A 19,869-nucleotide genomic window follows, 5' to 3' on the forward strand; every position below is an offset into this window, starting at 1 on the left:
AGAAGAAATATTTTTAGGGTTAAATATATCTTCCTGTTTATCAAATTCGGAACATTCTTCTGTATTCCTTAATTTTTTTTCACTTTTGTTTCCAACTCCATTTTCTGATTGATATACATATTCTTGGTTATCAAGTTTTACATTATTAGAACACTCATCAAAAGTATATGTATTTTCATCACAAACAGGAAAGAAATGCGAAATAACTCCAACTGGTGAATTAGTTTCGACTTTCGTTTCTTCCAGAAGCATTGAATTATCCCTACTTTTTGTGCCATCCCTTTTGTAATTCCGAGTGTCTTCGTAGATAAATATTGTATTCTCTGTCTCAGTTACTTTCATGTGATCGTCTTTCTTTGTAAAAGACGTGGTTACATTTCTTCGGTGCTCTGTTGTTTCTGGATTTGAATCAGGGAACATCATATTCCAGCTATTTCTGTCTGCCTTCAAGGAACTTTGAACGTTTGCATTGGGCTTATTAGTATCATTTTTACTATTAGTCACAATAGTCTCTCTTATCCTAGTTTTCCTTTCAATTCTTTTAGTCATACTTGAGTTTTCTGCCTTTCCGTGAAGAACTTCAATAACGATTGCTGGATAGAATTTGCCATCTTTCCACTTCACTGAACAATCTGTACCATGGAAGATTTGTCCACTTTCAGCCTTTACTCGTGCTGCATTGCACACATATTGTATGCCGTCTTCTTTGAAACGAACCTTCACAATTTGCTCTGGAGATTTGTTTATTTTGTCCTTTTTACCTCTTATGGTTCCACTTGGCTTTGGAAAATCAGTATTGATGAGTGAACTCTTCTTCACGGAAGCATCTATTCTTTCACTTTTCCTCTTTTCATTCTGTTGTTTCTTTGTCATACGATCAACAATTCTTCGGGGATGTGATTTATTTTGTCCATTTTCGGCTACTAAATTTCTGAAAGGAACCCTTCTTTCACATGCTTGTGTTGTATCTTCTACCGAAACTCGTTCGATTGGCACTTTTGAATTGGAATTTCTAACAAGAGGGTTTTTACACATGTGAATCATTTCTCCAAAACATGAAACTTTAACCTTCTTTGTCTGATTTTCCAGTTTGATTCTATTAGCGTTTATTTTTGTGTAATTATGAGTGTCTTCGCTGATACGTTTTCTCTTCTTTGTCTCAGTTATCTTCCGGTGATCGTCTTCCTGTGTAAAAGACGTGGTTACTTTTCTTCGATGCTCTGTTGCTTCAGGATTTGAATTAGTTAACATTACATTCCTGCTATTTCTCTCTGCCTTCAACGAGCTTTGAACGTTTGTATTATGCTTATTAGTATCATTTTTACTATTTGTCACAATAGTCTCTCTTTTCCTAGTTTTCCTTTCAATTCTTTTAGTCATACTTGAGTTTTCTGCCTTTCCGTGAAGAACTTCAATAACGATTGCTGGATAGAATTTGCCATCTTTCCACTTCACTGAACAATCTGTACCAGGGAAGATTTGTCCACTTTCAGCCTTTACTCGTGCTGCATTGCACATATATTGTATGCCGTCTTCTTTGAAACGAACCTTCACAATTTGCTCTGGAGACTTGTTTATTTTGTCCTTTTTACTTCTTATGGTTCCACTTGGCTTTGGAAAATCAGTATTTGTGAGTGAACTCTTCTTCAAGGAAGCATCTTTTCTATCAATTTTCCTCTTTTCATCCTGTTGTTTCCTTGTCATACGATCAACAATTCTTCGGGGATGTGATTTATTTTGTCCATCTTCGGCTACTAAATTTGTGAAAGGAACCCTTCCTTCACATGCTTGTGTTGTATCTTCTACCGAAACTCGTCCTATTGGCACTTCTGAATTGGAATTTTTAACAAGAGAGTTTTTACACGTGTGAATCCTTTTGCTAATACATGAAACTTCAACCTTCTTTGTCTGAATTTCCAGTTTGATTCTTTTAGCGTTTATTTTTGTGTAATTATGAGTGTCTTCGCTGATACGTTTTCTCTTCTTTGTCTCAGTTACCTTCCGGTGATCGTGTTCCTGTGTAAAAGACGTGGTTACATTTCTTCGATGCTCTGTTGTTTCAGGATTTGAAATAGTTAACATCACATTCCTGCTATTTCTCTCTGCCTTCAACGAGCTTTGAACGTTTGTATTATGCTTATTAGTATCATTTTTAGTATTTGTCACAATAGTATCTCTTTTCCTAGGTTTCCTTTCAATTCTTTTAGTCATACTTGAGTTTTCTGCCTTTCCGTGAATAACTTCAATAACGATTGCTGGATAGAATTTGCCATCTTTCCACTTCACTGAACAATCTGTACCAGGGAAGATTTGTCCACTTTCAGCCTTTACTCGTGCTGCATTGCATACATATTGTATGCCGTCTTCTTTGAATCGAACTTTAAATATTGGTCTCGAAGATGTAAATACTAGAAGTAAGAAAGCATAAAGTAAGGTTACATGAACATCAGTTTCAAATGAATATTGACAATACATATTTTTGTACATATTAAACATGTTTATTAAATGACGGAATTGAGATTCCATTTGCACCAAATACCACAGAGAACATTATTATGGGATTGAATATTCATTTTTTTCCAGAACTGTATTATGTTAGCGAGTCTGGCTGGCTCCAAAATTTGAGACAGTCATTGGTGGCAATTTTATCTGAACCAGTCTTACCAATGTCAAGATAGTTGGCAAGGTTTTTTTCCAAAAATATTATAATGACAAGAATGAAACAAATAGTTAACTACTAATTGTATCGAGGAAAAACTTAAAATATACAAAACTTAACTTTTATCAATGTCAGAAAACCAAAATGTTTTCTAACCACAAATGAGTGTTGAAATTGAAGTATCGATTTCTTTGTGAAATTATAAACAATGCACTGGATTGAGGTTCATCTGGAGGATCTCGTCATCAAGTTTGAATCAAAAAGAGCTAATTTGCTTAAATAACTTACCCGAAATGTAATATATAATACCTTACATAATACTCTGCAGCAATCCACAAGTACAACAATATGCAGGAAAAATGTAATAGGAAAGGAAAGTTGTTGCTTGCCCAGTTATTCCCACCTTCTAAAAACCTTGAATTCCCTAACACTAGAGAGCAGTTGGTAAAGTGATAAAGAGTTTAATTTTTTTCCTGATGACCAAAGTTCGTAGTTCAAATTTCAAATTTGGTATTCACTCTTTGTATATGTAATTATGCACTATTGGAATTGTGCAATCTATGAAGTGGAATAAAATAGTTTTTGTTTGTTGTAATAATTCAATTTAATATTATTAATATTTAATTTTGTCTGATTTAGAATCATCAGATATTTATTTCATGGTATTCTGTCGAAGAAGACGTCTAGGATTCTTGAATTTATTATTCAAGTCTTTTTTAGGGGTTTATTATGTTTAGTGTGACGTGTTGTGCAAAATGTTCTTAAACTCCCCTGGTTTTCTGGTTTGTTATGAGTGGGCAAATGTTTTTATGATAAAATGTCACGTGAGAAATTAGATTAATTGGGAAGGTGAGCACATATACATAAATAGATTCTTTCAAATCATGAAGAATGAATAATTTTATGTTAAAGTAGTAACGATAAACCATGGGCAGAGTCATTTGCAACACATACAAATTGTCAAAACAAGATTATCTACACAAATTACAGATTTTATACATCATAATGCCTATAATATCGTCAGTGTGGTACTTGAAGTGTAATGCGGACGACTGGGTGGTCAACCTAGGACCATGAAAAAATTCAAGTATAATTCCCGGTTTTCAAGGCAAACTTTCTAAAAATTCAAGAGTAAAAGCAGATGCTTTCTCTATCTCAACCTTCAAGTGAAAATTTCAATATTTTCATGTAAAGATATTTTTGTATGAAAACTATGCTCCAAAACAAGCCAAAGATCAAAGTTAGACCATAATTGGAAGCAAAGTTATGAATTGTTTTATTTAACCTTGTAACCATATACATTTTACATTTGTTATATGGTTGGCAACCCTGCTGTACCATGTATCACCGAGGGCAAAAAATTTATATATGTAAGATACTTCATGTTTTCTACCATCCTATTAAATTTCATGAAAATCTGATATGATCGGGTTGAAAAGGTAATTTTTGTGATGATGTGGCATGGTGTTTTAAGTCCACTTTATGCACAGGACGGCTAATTGGGACTGGACCTACAGTTTAAGAAGGGATTCGAACCACTATGTATCTCCACTGGGTATCGAACCCAGGATCCCTTGATTACAAGACAGCGACGCTTCCACTGCACCATCGGGGAAACCTTTAAATAAAAATTGTTTTAATAAAGATGTATTAATGGAAGCAGTGAAGAAGCCACTAATTTTATTTTATAGCCTTTTAGAACATATTTTAACCTTTAGACCGGCGAGCGAGTTTTCGAAAGTAGCCTCTCTCTGGCCGCCGCCTTTGCGGCCTTTGCGCGCGATTTTTAAATTTTACACTTACTTCAGAAAAACGTTATATCTCGGAGACTATTTGAGCAATTTACTTCGGGTAACTTTTGCTTTTCAGCTAGAACATCAGGGCATGCAACCGTGCAGGAATAAAAACGCCAAATCCAATAAGAGGTGTTAAGTGGGTCGCGGTCTACAACTTTTAATGAAAAAAATCATAAAAATGGGGGGTTTGTTTCACATATTCGATAATGTAATGCACCCAGGAACATGAAATGACTTTCATTCGGTTTAGAAAGGACCATTCTTTGAAAATAAGGCTAAAGTGTACCTCTTCTTCCCAAAATAGCGGGGAAAGAGGGGCAAATTCCCATTTGTAAGATTTTTCATTGAAAGTTTGGAGCCGCGGCCCACCCAACCCTTTTTATTGGCTTCGGAGTTTTGATTCCTGCATGGTTGCATGCCCTGATGTTTAGCTGTAAAACAAAAGTTACCGGAAGTAGATTGTTCAAATAGTCTAAGAGTTATAACATTTTTGCGGTTTCGCCGTGGCCTTTTGGCGCGAATTTTAAATTCATACACTTATTTGACACAAAATGTTATAATTCGTAGACTATTTGACCAATCTACTTTGGGTAACTTTTGTTTTTCAGCTAGAAAAACAGGTCATGCAACCGTGCAGAAATAATCAAACCGCCAAAGCCAATAAGAGTGGTTTGGTGGGCCGCGGCCCCAAACTTTAAATGAAAAAATCATAAAAATGGGGAGTTTCTTTTTCAAATATTCTATAATGTAATGCACCCAGGAACATGAATCGACTTTCATTAGGTTGAGAAAGGACCATTCTTTGAAAATAAAGCTAAAGTTTGCGTCCCCTTCCAAAAATAGCGGGGAAGAGGGGGCAAACTCCCCATTTTTATGATTTTTTTCATTGAAAGTTGGAGGCCGCGGCCCATCCAACCCCTCTTATTGCCTTTGGCGTTTTGATTCCTGCGCGGTTGCATGCCCTGATGTCTTAGCTGAAACACAATAGTTACCCGAAGTAGATTGGTCAAATAGTCTACGAGTTATTACATTTTTTGTCAAATAAGTGTACAAATTTAAAATTTGCGCCAGTTTCCATACGTAACTTTGTAGTGGGGGGGAAGTCCTGGGTGGGTGGGTTTTCTTCCACATGACATTTCAAAGTTTTATTTGATCATCTGTCAGCGTTTAAAACCTCACATACAAGTATGAAGGTGCTAAAAGCACATGGACTTTTTAATCAGGACGATGGGTCACCAGTGACCCATCGGCCGACTACGCCTATATTTTCTATGGGTCACATGTGACCCATTGGCCGAGTAAAGCTTCAATTTGATGAAAATTGTCATGATAACTGGTTTGCCTTTTAGTGATAATGCAATTTTAGTAACGTCAGAAGTTGACCCAAGAAAACAACATTACTTAGAATACAAGATTTTTTTCTGACTCTCAGTGCAAAGGAATCTTGATGAGAACTTTTTAAATGCAATATACATCTATGTATGAAATTTTGAAGAATGAAAATCAACGTGATATATATATTTGACTCTGACATATAACGTTAGGCTGCCACCATGGCTTCTGCAATGACCGGTCCATGCAAAATTCTGAAAATTTGGCCTCCTGATTCTCAGTAGCTATGAGGTCTACAGAAGAAAATGTTTGCACGTGTTCATACTTTGATAGGCCTAGTATTAGCAAATACAACAAGTTTAATTAAAATCTGAATCGGTGGGTGTCATAGCCTGGGTGATTTGACGTGGAATTAGTCCTTTGCAAGTTAGAGCTGGTTTTAACTAGGGATGGACGATATCGGAAATTTGATATCGCGATATACGTATGTTATCAAGAAAATATCCTCACAGACGATACGATACTTTTTTCCATATGGTGATATCGGCGATATTTTGTCTCCACGAGATATATCCCAAATATCGTGACGATATATCGTCTAGTTGAAATCGCCTGGACCATATTTTTCAAAATATCGCCCAACAATAGTCTTAACCAACATTTTCCAGGGTTATGGATTGGTGGTGGCTGTCTGATTGAATTGCAACCCTTTTCAACCTACGTTACCACAGTTGGATTCTTTCTTTGGAGCTTGATCAAAGACAAGGTAAAGGTAACGTCAATCATGAGCACTCGAGCATGCATTGGCGAAGCCATTCAACAAGTAACACGTCTGACTTCTTGCAGTGTACATGATAGAAGTAGATTTTCGTCTAGATATCATCAATGTAACTAATGGAATGCACATTGAGATCTACTGGTCATGCTACATAAAGCGTCCATAGTTGGTATGTATTAATTTCTTGTTTCTATATTTCAGTGTTTACCAGAGGGTGAGTCAGATGTCCCTTGACACCCTCTATAAAATATAAAGTAGTTATACTAGGTAGGATTGGTCATGATAGAAACAGGATAGGCCCAAGGCGAACCATAATTGTGTGTCAAGATAATGTCGGCTATATTGAGGGATATTCCGAAGATTAACATCTGGTGTGGCATAATGATTGACAGAGGCGAAACCATACTTCTTTGAAGAAGGGACCGTTGCGGGAATGGCATATCTAAAAATCCCCCTCCCCTCCACACACACATCTACTGATCTTTGTAAGTTAGAGCTGGTATAAACGTACATTTTCCAGGACCTTGGATTGGTGGCGATTGAATTACCACCTTGTTCCTAAAAAAAAATCAATTGGAAGTAGGTGATGTGATTTATTAATATCTGACAGGCTAGAATTTCACGAGAAATGCAGTGGTTAAGATTTTCTTCAACATATCATTAACCAGTGAAATGTTAAATGCATATATTTTCCACTTATTACAACTGCGCAATATGTTTTCAGTGTTCCTTTATGCTCTCGTAAACGTATCTTTCACTCACGCAGAACATTTTGCAATCTAACAGCTGGGACAATATCGCAAGTAACAACTATGTATTCTCTCAGATGATCAGTATCACGGATTTTTAGTGCAAATACTATTACCGGCAAATGTTCCCAAGTCCAAAGGTGTTAGATGTGAGGAACAGTTCAACAGGTCCGTAGCTGTAAATCCATCTACTAGGAATTTTAGCTTGAAGAAACTGTATTACAACGTTTCCATAGTGTGGTGGCTCTCCGTCCTGTTGAAAAAACTCTGGAAAGAGTGCTGTATACCAAATTCCGTAATAAGGATGAAAAAGGAAACTGTTCACTTAACAAATCCAAGTAGCCCTCAGCATTAATGACAAATGGACCAATCAATGGCGTTCCCCACACCACACCCACTTACCAGCACTAACCATTCCGATGCGATATGTGTAGTGTGGAGTATCAGGTCACAAGTATCACATATTGTGCTTATTAACTTCACCATGAACAATGAATTGTGACGAGGCAAATATTTTTCAAAGGGAAGCGTCGCATTACAGTGTGTTTCAAAGAGAATAACCCTATTTCATAACTGTATATCTGTTCAACCACGCACAGCCAGTAAATGAAACTTGCACTACTTGAACCGCAGTAGCTTATAGGAAATTGTGTTGAAGAAGACACTCTTAGAAGCGTCTGGAACGAATTCATCTGTCATCTTGATGTTGTTATCCTTGCAGCAGGTGGAGAGCACATAAGGCATTTATAATACGGTGACTGAAACTCGAGAACTTTCTTTGTAATTTGTTGAGTACAAGTAACACATTTTCATTATTAAATATAATTATTTGAAGTTGGGTTATTGTTTCTTAAACACACATGTTCGAGACATTGACAATATTCAACTCTTCCAGGATGTCGTTCATTAGAATCATGCGCAATGGCAAGTGAATCTCTCTCCCTAGACGTTGACTGATTGATTGACTTGGTGTTTTAAGTCCACTTTATTCACAGTAAGGCTAATCGGAACTGGACCTACAGTACCTCCACCGTCTCCCTAGACGTGATTGATTTATTTAGTTTATCTCTCTCTCTCTCTAGACGTGAGTATGATATCTACGCGTTACTAACGACAGGCCCGTACCCAGGAATATTTTGAGGAGGAGGGGGAGGGGTCAGATTCAATGTGGAACAAAGAGATGATCCGAAATTCTGTTGTAATGATTGAGTTAGCTTATTTTACGTCGAATTTCTGCCACTTTTAGCTAATCACGACGATGAGGCTAAGTGATGATGTGATGAAACTGACGAGGGAGTATAGTTGGAAATAGTCGGATAAACCCGACATTGAAAAAAAAACGAGTTTTGTCTGTGTCATTTTTGGTTGGGCTTTTATCGATTTTCCCCCAAAGTGCTTCAAATCAATAAAAATACATTACTTTGATGCATTTTTCTTGTTCCATATCTTTCATTTATCTCTCTACTGTAAAAAACACTTGATGATATACGTGACGTGAATGAAATACAATGTGCATCAACAGAACTTTAAGATTTGTTCAATTTTAAAAACCTATTTCACAAATAAATTGTGGATTACTTTTACCTTTGTAATGAGTAATGAATATTATATTTTCCCTTTGTCGATTATTTCTGTCAAAAACAGGAAGATCTTTATGATTATTGCGATATAGTTAACGAACTACTATAAAAAAATGTGTACTTTTGTTCCAGCATTCAAGGTTTTGGAAATGTAGAACGAAAATCTGTAGACAAGTTGCCAAAATGAAAATTTACTATAAAAATAATAACGATTCGTACATTTGCACAGCCAGTCATTGTTATTTCATGTAACCTATTTGCTTTATTTACATTTATGCTCCGTGGGGAAGTAGGACAGCGAGATATTATCTTAATCTGTTCTAAATGTCACAAGTACAAGGGGAAAATATAATTATCAACTTATATGCCCCGATCTGATCCATCTATGTTGACTTTCTTAGATATTTCACGTCCTTTCTCCTTTACTTCCTCCGGCGCTTCTTCAGTTTTCTTGAAATTCTTAGCTACCTTCAATTTCTTACGCTTTGATTTTTCATTTTTTTCTGCAAAACCTTATCTAAGTCTTGTTCTATTTTTCATCCTCTTACTGATCATAATCATTTCCTGAAATGTTCTGTCTGAAGTTCCACTGTGACAGTCAGATTTACCGTCATTATTATTATCATTATTATTCATGTATGTAGCGGTAAAAAGACGTGTTGATTCAAAGTGTTAAGTGTTTTAATTTGTAAGATTACATATTTGATTTTTGCCAAGCCGACGGGAGGAACGAGAGATTCACTTGTGTTAAGGGTAAGCACTTGAAGGGTCACGCTATGCGTGTAAAGCTTAGGAAATTCGACCGTAATGACAAACATTTAAATATCTCGGTTTCCAACGGTCCGATTCATGTAAAACTTATACCAGCGCAGCGGCATGTGTGCAAGGACGGATGTGTGGAGTTTCGTCACGATCAAGCGACAATTACGGACGCCAGATCAAATCGGTTCTAATTGATCAGTTTGTGGACAGCGATTGCTATTGAGCTATGGGCGACAGCCAGGCGGAAGCTTAATCCGCACAAGCCAACTTCGGGCACGGTACGTCCTAGTTTGGAGACAATAGAGCAAAGTGGACTGACCCCTTCGGAAGCGTCACTCCAACGTGCGCATAGCGTCGTTTTTCAAAATCTAAATAAAACGAAGGACATGGTTTTTCGATACACAGTCTTACCGCGATCCTTGTAGGGAGAGCAGCTCCGCGCTACCTCTCCATATACAGTTTTGCCGCGATTCTTGGAACGAGGGCACCTTCGTGCTACCTTTCGTGTACGGTGGACTTTGTTGTGTTGTGCGAACACCAGTGTGTGTGATAGGCAGTAAGTCTACACGAGTGCGCCTACCTCAACCGCTGGGGGAAGTCTTTAGCGAAACCGTGTTTTCCGTGATTACCTTACGCCATTTATAATTTTTGAGAAACGGGGAACACCGGAAACTATGGCGGGCTAGAGGAAGAAAGGAGATGAGGGCGTTACGTCGATTCGCCCGAGGTCAGAAGAAACTACGCCGATGATGCCTATCCGCCGCCATGGAGAGAGAGAGAACGTCGAACGCCGCCCTATTGATACGCCGACGACGCCTACCAGCCGCCACGTTGACACGCCGACGACGCCTACCAGCCGCGACAGAGAGGCGTAGAGAGAGATGTTGACGCCCCGACGATGCCGACGACGCCTACCAGCCGCGACAGAGAGACGCAGAGAGAGATGTTGACGCCCCGACGATGCCGACGACGCCTACAACGACCGCTCAGATGTGACGTCCGAACCGCGCCATACCACGGAGATCCACCGATCCCGAGAGGAAGAGGAGCCGGGGAACTAGGTGTTTGAATCCTTTTCGCATCTTCATCGTCGCGACCAAAGGAACCTTCCGTGTGAATACTATGTGTTTTTTCAATCGCCCATAACGACGCCAGGATGCACCTCGGAAGCTGAGAGTTGGTAAAGTATTCATCTGTGTGAACCTTAACACGTGACGGCCCGATTGATTTAGAGAACGCCCTTGAAATTCGACGACATTTTGAAAACGCCCACTCAACTCGAAATTTTATATCAAACTCCCGTCGCGCTTGTCATTTGTAATCTATCCGTCTCAGGTCAATTTTTCTTATTCCTTGTGATATTTTTTTATGATCTTAAATTCATTGTTGTTGTGCTCCTTTGTATTTGTTTAAAGTGCGTACTATTAGAGTAAAACGCCGCCCACTTAATTGTTTAATCTACTGGAGGTTTGTCCATTTTTTATGTGTCAATGCTAGCTATGTCAGGCCGCAGGTGTGATTATTTAGTAAAAGTATTTGCCTGGTAATGTGAATTGCTCGTCGCGGCGAAGTGTTTAAGTCCCGCCTGCTAGCGAGTATAGGTTTGCGTCACTCAACGGAGGTTATTTGTTATGTTTGAACCACGTGAGGTGTTGTAAAAGGAAAACGTCCGCCCACGTGAATGTAATTGCCGTTGAGACGCCTTTGTTTATACTGGTCAAGTAATGTATGGTCACCGCGCCGACTAGTTTCTGTTTTTAAAAACAAAAGGTGAACTTAAGTAAGGGCTGGCTAGGATTTAAGTAGCACTGGAGCAAAATCACAAATGACCTGAATAGACAAAAAGTAAGATAAAATTAATTGAGAATGCAAATAATTAGGGCTTGTCGTCATAAAACCTGTACATGTCATGTATAATTTCTTGTGTCGATGACCCCATGAGGATTGAATCTGAGAGAGAATGTGAGAGTGCAAGTGTGGGGACCTGTAATGATTCCATTTTTGTTGGTTATGAATAGAATATACTTTTTATTTTCATGTTAATCTTGGGCTATATCATTTTCGTATGCATGTCGCTACCCGTGATTTTCAGGTATGCAGCTAGCCGCTTCCCGGCTACAGGTAAAGAGGTGGTAATTTGAAAGTACATATGTCTTCGTTTTTATTCGATATGGTTTATCACTATGCACTGTTGGTCACCGGTTCCTACACACGAACTTAACCTGGACCGTAACGCTATTTCGCTTGTCCGAGGGAGATTTTGCCGCCTCTATCTAGGTAGTGGTAGCATTTGTTTTCCCGGGCAAGAGAGGGCGTAGCATACACCACATTCTTTCAAATTGGAGCACAGATCATCATTTTTCTCACTCGGTTCTTTATCAATACTTTCGTCTTCCTTATTTATCAGCTCATTTCATTGCGTCCTAATCCGTAATTTATCCTGAACTTTATGCAATATTGTTTCTAATACACTCACTTGTTTATGTTGATCTTCACTGGACTTTCTAAAGCCTCCTTTTGGAATCTTAAACTCGTATTTAATTCATCATGTCTAGCCTGAGCAGAATGTTCTGGTCTTGAAAACTACATGCACTTACTAACAACAAATATTTGCTTTCTAACTTCTCAATTTCATCTTTCAACTGGTCACCAAATGCTTGCATAGTTCGTTGACTTTCCTCCATCAGTTCCATTCCATTCCGTTCCTTAATATGATACAAGATATCAAATCTATCATTCTGCTTTTGTCTATATTCCTCCCTAAATTTAATCTGTTCTTGTCTCTGTTCTTACCTACTCTGCTTCATAAACAAAATGAGTGTTCTAATGTCAGTATGCTCTATATTTGTCACTTAATTTTGGGACACTCTGTGTACTTTCATCTATGTTTCTTTCATTGATCTTTCGCTTTCCAGACAGTTTGCCACATTTTGTTCAAGAAAAATCCTCAATATACAGTTAAAATTTCGTAAATTCTTCCTTTCTCATTCCTGCACAAGTGTAAAATGATACCACCTTTGACAGCTACATTCTATCGCACCATCATAACACAGTTCATTTCGGTAACATTTTAGTATTTCATTCCTGTTAACGTCCAAAGCATAGTGTCGAATCTCTCCGTCTTGAGACGTAAATATAAGCGACGTTACAACCATGTTCGTACCACTGACCTACTTATCGCTAACTCGCTAATCCCTTAATCCCTCACAGCTGCAACCAAAAGCTTACTCACCCGATCAAAAATACAGGTTTTTCTTTGCCCCTTTCTTACGTAGAAAGCAAACATCTTGCACACTTATAATATCTGTTCTCACCTTAATATTAGCAGCAAATTTCTTAAGATTAATACTTTATCTAAACAAATCACCACAAGATTTCCCGGATTCCAGCACCATGTGAACATAAAAAGATAAAATTTGATGACTGCTATCCCTGGTTTATGGGACCATGTAAACAAAACAGGAGATTTATTTATTGATTTTTCTTATTGAATTGAATTGACTTTATTGCTAGGCAAGGTTCAGCTGTTGCTGGTCTATCACATAACCAGTCAGCTGTATATGAATGGACTTTTAATTTATAATGTTGTGGACAGGAGACAAACAGTGAAACTTAGTATTGTTAATAAAATAATAAGGCCCTGACATCAAAGATTTATAAGCGCACTCGCAATACGCTGAGCGGCCACTTTCAGGTTTACATTTCTTGATATACAGGGTGGCTCAAAAAGTCACTTAACACCCCCGGTACAGGACCACTGCAGCGCGCACAATGGAAATGGTGATGACCAATCGTTATCAGGCCAAGGGGGAACCACATTGACGCCACCCGCGCGGTCGGCGGCCATCTTGATGTCCGTCATCTTGAATTCAACTTCAGAATTTTAAATAGGAAGGGGGTGATATGATATATCAAATCAGGCTAGAATTTCACGAGAAGTGCAATGAAGAAGTAAAAGTTATGACTGAATTCTTGTACCAATTTGCTCCTTTTCGAGGTGTTTGAAAAATGCCTTAAATTTTTTAGCGAATCGGTAATGCATCGAGATCAAAGTGATGTCTAGGGAGAGAAGTTCGCATGCCATTGCACACGATTTTCATCGAATACATCCACGAAGAGCTGCGCATTATGAATTGTTGTCGCGAACAATTTACAGTGTGACGCTTCCATTGAATTAATATTCCTTCACAGTGACAAGGCTAATGTTTATGTTTATAAGGAAGTTCATAAACAGAATATGCAACCCTTGTCATCTGATAACTAACTTTGGACAGAAACTGCTTCATAACGTTCCCATAGTGTTCTGGTGTTCCTCACTATTGAAAAAACTCTGTAAAAAGTACCTTCTTCCATAAGCAAGAATGTAAAAACTTGTTTATTTAACAAATCCAAGTAGCCCTAAGCATTTAAGGTTTCGTTGATGGAAAATTGACTAACCAATCGTGTTCCACACAGCACGCCACACCATTAACTTACCAGCACTAACCATTCAGCTTTGATCTGCCGAAAATAACATTTCATAACAATTCACTGTACCTTACACAATTTGTAGTAACCGATTGTGCCTACAACACTTGGCATGAAACTACATACCCTTGCAATATCTTTAATATATATTATTAATTTTACCACACTGGCGCTAACTTCCTTGACGTGATTGTAAATTCACTTAGCACTAAATACACAAAAACACTAAACACTTTAAGGAAGTTTGGAGGGAGGGGGGCGAGGGATAAATCTTGATGATGACTAAAATGCAGCGTAACATCTTCAATCTTCCTTCAATTCCGTTTATTCTTTAAATCCATAGAGATATTTTAAATATTCTGGCAAGAATTATATAATGACCCAAAGTTGTACTGATCGCGGGAAGAGAATTTTCATTTTACGAACGGACACGTAGTAATGCAGAGTGTTTCAAAAGTCGCGAAACCCAAATTTGAAAATTTATATCACGAACGAAAACCGTTAAGAGATGTTTACACAGGGTTTTATACACTATAAAGCCTCATCCATTAAGATATTCCTCAATGCTTAAAAGTATAAGTTTACTCTATACAGAACATTATATAAATTAAAAACTGGCGGAAGGCATCGTTAATTTTTTTCCAGAAATGCACTTTTGAGTAAGAATAATATATAAGAAATTATCGAAGGGTCATTGTTAGATGTCCGATGACTGATGTAATGTCATGTCATTTGCGACCAATATTGACCATGTGCAGCATTTGATGGATTTATGACTGCGATTATTTGGGAAAATGAAAAAAGTGTAATTTTAGAGACATATCTAAAACAACACTAGCAGGTCGACATTTTCTCAACAGGTGCAGGCAACATGTTTTCTATATTGGCCATATATTTATTTGAAAAATCATAAATCATGATTACCCTGAATTTTTCTTCCCCACTCTCCGCCGTTACTGTGACAGGTTCATTAATTGATTCAGTAAGGGGTATTCATTTGAGCAGTACATGTGCATGATTGACAAGTAATTTACTACTCATTCTTACATGCATGTGCACCGGCTTATGCAGGGAGAGGCTGATAGGGCTACAGCCCCCTCCAAAATTTTGAAAAATCAATAGTATCAAATAAAAGCAGTAAAGAATTCGGGAGAACCAGAGTAATAAATTGAAACCTCCCCCTGATTGCAATTTTTGAGAGTGGGAAGTTCTAAAAATACGACATCATATTGTGCATGCCGTCGTCCATAGAAAGCAGCTATGTACTACCCACCTGTACAATTCCAGTCATAAATCCTGTATACGCCAGTGAACATGTGCAGGAGGTTTACAAGAAAAATACCGTGCTTGTGCTATTCTGCACAAATCAACTGTTTTACGACTAGTGCGTCGATTTCGAGAAACCAGAAGCGTAGGTGATAAAACACGAATCATAAACATGAATCGTCTGCAATACATAACATTCTGTAAAAAATTGTTCTCTTATTCATTTTTGTTTTCAATTACTTCGAACAAAACCTTTTTCGTGCCTCTGTACTTCTTTTCCGGATAATGAACGTTCATGTAGCGTATGATTTTCTTGTGTAATGTTAATCAAGGGTACCCGGCTTCGATACCTGGTGGAGGCACCCGCATATAGTGGTTCGGATTCTACTTTAAACTGTAGGTCCAGTTCCGATTAGTCTTACTGTGTATAAAGTGGACTTAAATCACCAAATCAATCAATCAATCTTGTATAATGTTTCAAAAATATTTTCATAGACAAAGTTAAGACCCAGTGTAAGTAAGTGTCATGTCTCTCTCGTATTTTGGACGTTCTGTATCTACAGTTTATTATGATATGCATGGTGTTATATTCCCCGTTGGAAATGAAAAAAATAACTCTTTTTTTTAAAAAAAAAACCTTACAATAAAAAATCATTTTCAGATAACAATTATTAAGAAACTGATAATTGAGGCTTTCCAAAGTGGTTGATTTTACTTTTTCCCTAACACGAAGTAAAACCGTATGTCTTGTAAAACGAGTTTCGAGATTTTGACGTCCATAGTACATAGGTTTCCGACGCGTGCGTTCCCATTTTCCAGCGCTTCTACAATACTTAGGTTAGACCCGAGCTACGTGAGACCGCAAGTTCTTACCGATAATTCTGCTGCCGAATATATGACGTAATTCCACCATTAATGAATCAACTGGATGAGCATTTTCTGAATGTTGTTGAAAATACAGTAACAAACGTTCTGCATAGTTAAAGAATGGGTCAAGGACTTCAATTTTACTCTCGTAGAAAATAATTTGATACCCATTAACTGCCACAAGACACAAAATTTTCACTTTTTGAGGCTGTTTGTTATTCGAAATCCGTTCTTTTTTTTACTGAACCGTAATAGCTGTTATTGTATGAACATAAGTATCCATGCAATTAAAACCAGGCTTCGATTGGTATATTATGAATTGATCTTCTGCAAGATCCTGCTTCAAAAATTTAGTCTGAAAATATGGTTATGGCTTCAACTACTGCATTACTGAAATGTACAAGGGATTTAGTTTTAGTAATTTTGTTGCTAATCTAAAAAAAATACTTTAAATATTGAGTTCCTTTTTGCTAACATAGTCTAATTTTCTTTGTAAGAACATGGAGTCTTACATGTCTTTTTTCAGTTCTTTTGTAAACCCGTTCCTTTCATATTTTTTCTTTACTACAGTTCCTTATTGTATTGGTCTTTCATTGAACCACCTTTTCGCACCACACCAACCTGGCGTCAAGCTTTATCTGGAGGGTGGAGATAAGATCGTCTGCCGATATATGCCTGCACAAGTGCCGGAAAAGGGGAGAATGGAAACCTAGCGAGGCGGTGAAGTTATGCAACACCCTTCACTCTCGCGAACTTGAACCTCTCTGTATATTAAGAATACGGTGAAGAGCAGAAACAATTGTGTCAATCCAGGTTCATAAGAGTTCTTATAGGTCTCTAAAAATATTGACGAGCATTACTGAAGCGAACAATAAAAATAATACTATGTTCAAGAAAAAAATACGTATTAAATATACAAATTTGTTTCAAAATGTTAAAACAACTTTTTCATTGAATTGAGTGAAATCTTGGTGATAAATATACCAAACAAAGCAAGGTGTGAAATATAACACAGCAATCTAAATTAAATATTACAACATTCTAAAACAAATTATGCTTGAAACACAGCACATTTCAATGTTATGTGTTAAAAATAAAATGGACAGATTCTAGCTCTTTCATGACGTAAACTGAAACTCGCACCGACACTAATCGATTACTCGATAATACCCATTTAAAGGATATATGTAGATTATGGCACAAGAAACCACATGTCCATGTACCGATCACATATTCGCTGCAGATTGCGATCTTTTAGAAGGGTTTGGGGAGGGGGGGATGGTACGGTATTCTGAAAGTTATTGTAAATTACATTTCGATTAAACTATTAGTAAATATTCCCCTCTGTGTTCGTCAACGCGAACAACTACCTAGTACACTATTTTAAACTACACAAAAAGTCATCTACTTTCAATTTGAACATGCAGAATCGTGAATATTCTCTAACATCATAACTTATATTTAACTATCTTGTTTGCTTATTTTAATGTTGGTGACATCGTGTTATGCGCAATAATGTACATCGATCGCTCCTCATTGTGCTTTTGTCCTGTACAGGATCCTGACGGCAAGTCTGCTACTCTCAACTTTCAATGTCCTATGGTGCAACATCTGAACTTGTAAATATATCCGGGTAAAGCTATTTTCCAGTCTTAAGGCGGGCGCATTATATGCTGGCAATGGGAGTGGGGAGCGGGGAAGTGACCAATACAGCGCGATAAGGAACGCAGCAGCCTGTAGAACAAGGTGAACATAGTAGTTCCTCCCAGGGCCGGCGCTAGTCATTTTGCCGCCCTGGGCGGTGGCGGCGGATGCCGCTCCCTTTCGACCTCCCCCCCCCCCCCGTTATTACGCAGGAACGGGAAATTGAAAATCCATATATTCCTATGTAAATCATCAAACTATAAAATAAATAATGAGACTTGTTACGCTATTTCAATACTATTAAGCACAAAAAGATATCTCGCTCGACCAGTTAAACTTTAAAAAATGCGACACTAAATCCAGCGTCGAATAACATGGGTACCTGGGGGAAACCCTGGGGGGTAAAGGCGGTCAGGGGCGTCATGCTGATCACATCACCCCCACTCACGACCGGATCAAGAAAGTGTGGGGCGTTACCCCCACACCCCCTATACGCCTTCATGGCGTGGTACTATGCACAGGGGAGCACTTTACTTTACTTCTTTTTTTTTTTACTTTTTTTATTATATTTTATGAAAAGCCTCTCCCTCTCTTAAACGTATCTTAAATGTATTAGGAAAGAAATGGCTTGACTTCATATGTTTACCGCTGTAGGTCTGTGATATATGATTGATTGGATTATTAAAAGAAGTACATGTAATATTCTCGGATATCCCGCGTGGGTGATCTAAGGTCTGAATTCTTTCCTGCGTTGTTCCCGCATAAAGCGGCTCTAAGGTTCACTCAGCTTCAAATTAATGTGTACCCGGGGGTAACCCTGGGAGGTAAAGACGGCGGAGAGTGGTGCTGGTCACGTCACCTCCAAAATGGCCGATATCGAAAATGTATGTGGCCCTACCCCCACATCCCCTAAATGTGCGTTCATGACACGATGCTAAATGCACAGGGATCTTTACCTTTACACGTAAAGCGTGTTTCGGACATGATTGATCGAAGATAATATTTTTATTAGCCTTAATTTTTAAAATAAAAACTTTGTTCGCCACTTGCCACGGTTACCGACAAAGTTAATAAATTCGAAGTTCTACACTCACATGAGGTGCAAAATCATGACCCTTTATCAGTTTAAGGTCTCCTTTGGTGTAATTGTTTTATTATAGCCGAAAGCACTTTCAGTTCATATTTTAATTCAGTACCCTTCTTGTGTTAACGTTACGGCAAGTTTTCTACACTTTTCAGACAAAATATCAGATGGCATGTCTTTATGCTTACCAATATCATAAAAGAAATTGAAAATTCACTATGACGTTTAAGCTGCTCAAATCTTTCTCTCAGAGCTAAAATAATCGTCTAGGACCTAGTAAAAAAAATCAACTTTGTACAGTGTTTGCGGATCTTCAAGAGTTTTATCATACTGAAACGGCTTCTTCTTTCGATTTCGGACCTGTACAGTGTTGCCTATCTTTGGATTATCTATATTAAAATTCGATACCAATCCTTTCTCATCAACAGGGACTTACAGGTCTCCGCTCCCCGAAGCCTCCACGAGTGTAGGTGAGAGGCCCTGCCAGGCTGCCAAGTGGCGTCTATGAAACTTTGAAATCTTTTACCACTCCTGCTTTTTTCAAAGCGCTGATATGTTTGCAAGACATCATCTAACACATCGTAGATTAATGTTTTGAAGACATTTGCTCATTACATTACTTGGAGTAAACAGTCATGACAGAGCAAAGGAATGCAAAGCCACACAACTGGTTTGCAATACACTGAGCCTCATGTGCGACCATTTGGACAGTTTATTGTCTCCACTTACTTGAAGGAGCGCATCATAGACCTCTCCCAATTGATATTTCAACGGATTTAAGGCATCGAATCTGCTTTCCCACCTTGTGGCACTCAGTGGTTTTAAAGTGAGACTACTGATATGTTCCTTCGAAACGGTGGGTTGGCATATATTAACTTCCAAGTT

General features: G+C 38.0%; 1 protein-coding gene across 1 annotated transcript in view; it reads left to right on the plus strand.

Annotated features, from left to right (window-relative positions):
- LOC146004902 (uncharacterized) overlaps positions 1-19,869 on the plus strand; it is a 401,464-nt gene that overhangs the window by 200,626 nt on the left and 180,969 nt on the right. The window lies entirely within an intron of this gene.

This window comes from Lepisma saccharinum, chromosome 22 (genome assembly GCF_977018435.1).
Source record: "Lepisma saccharinum chromosome 22, izLepSacc3.1, whole genome shotgun sequence".
Classification (NCBI taxonomy): Eukaryota; Metazoa; Arthropoda; class Insecta; order Zygentoma; family Lepismatidae; genus Lepisma; species Lepisma saccharinum.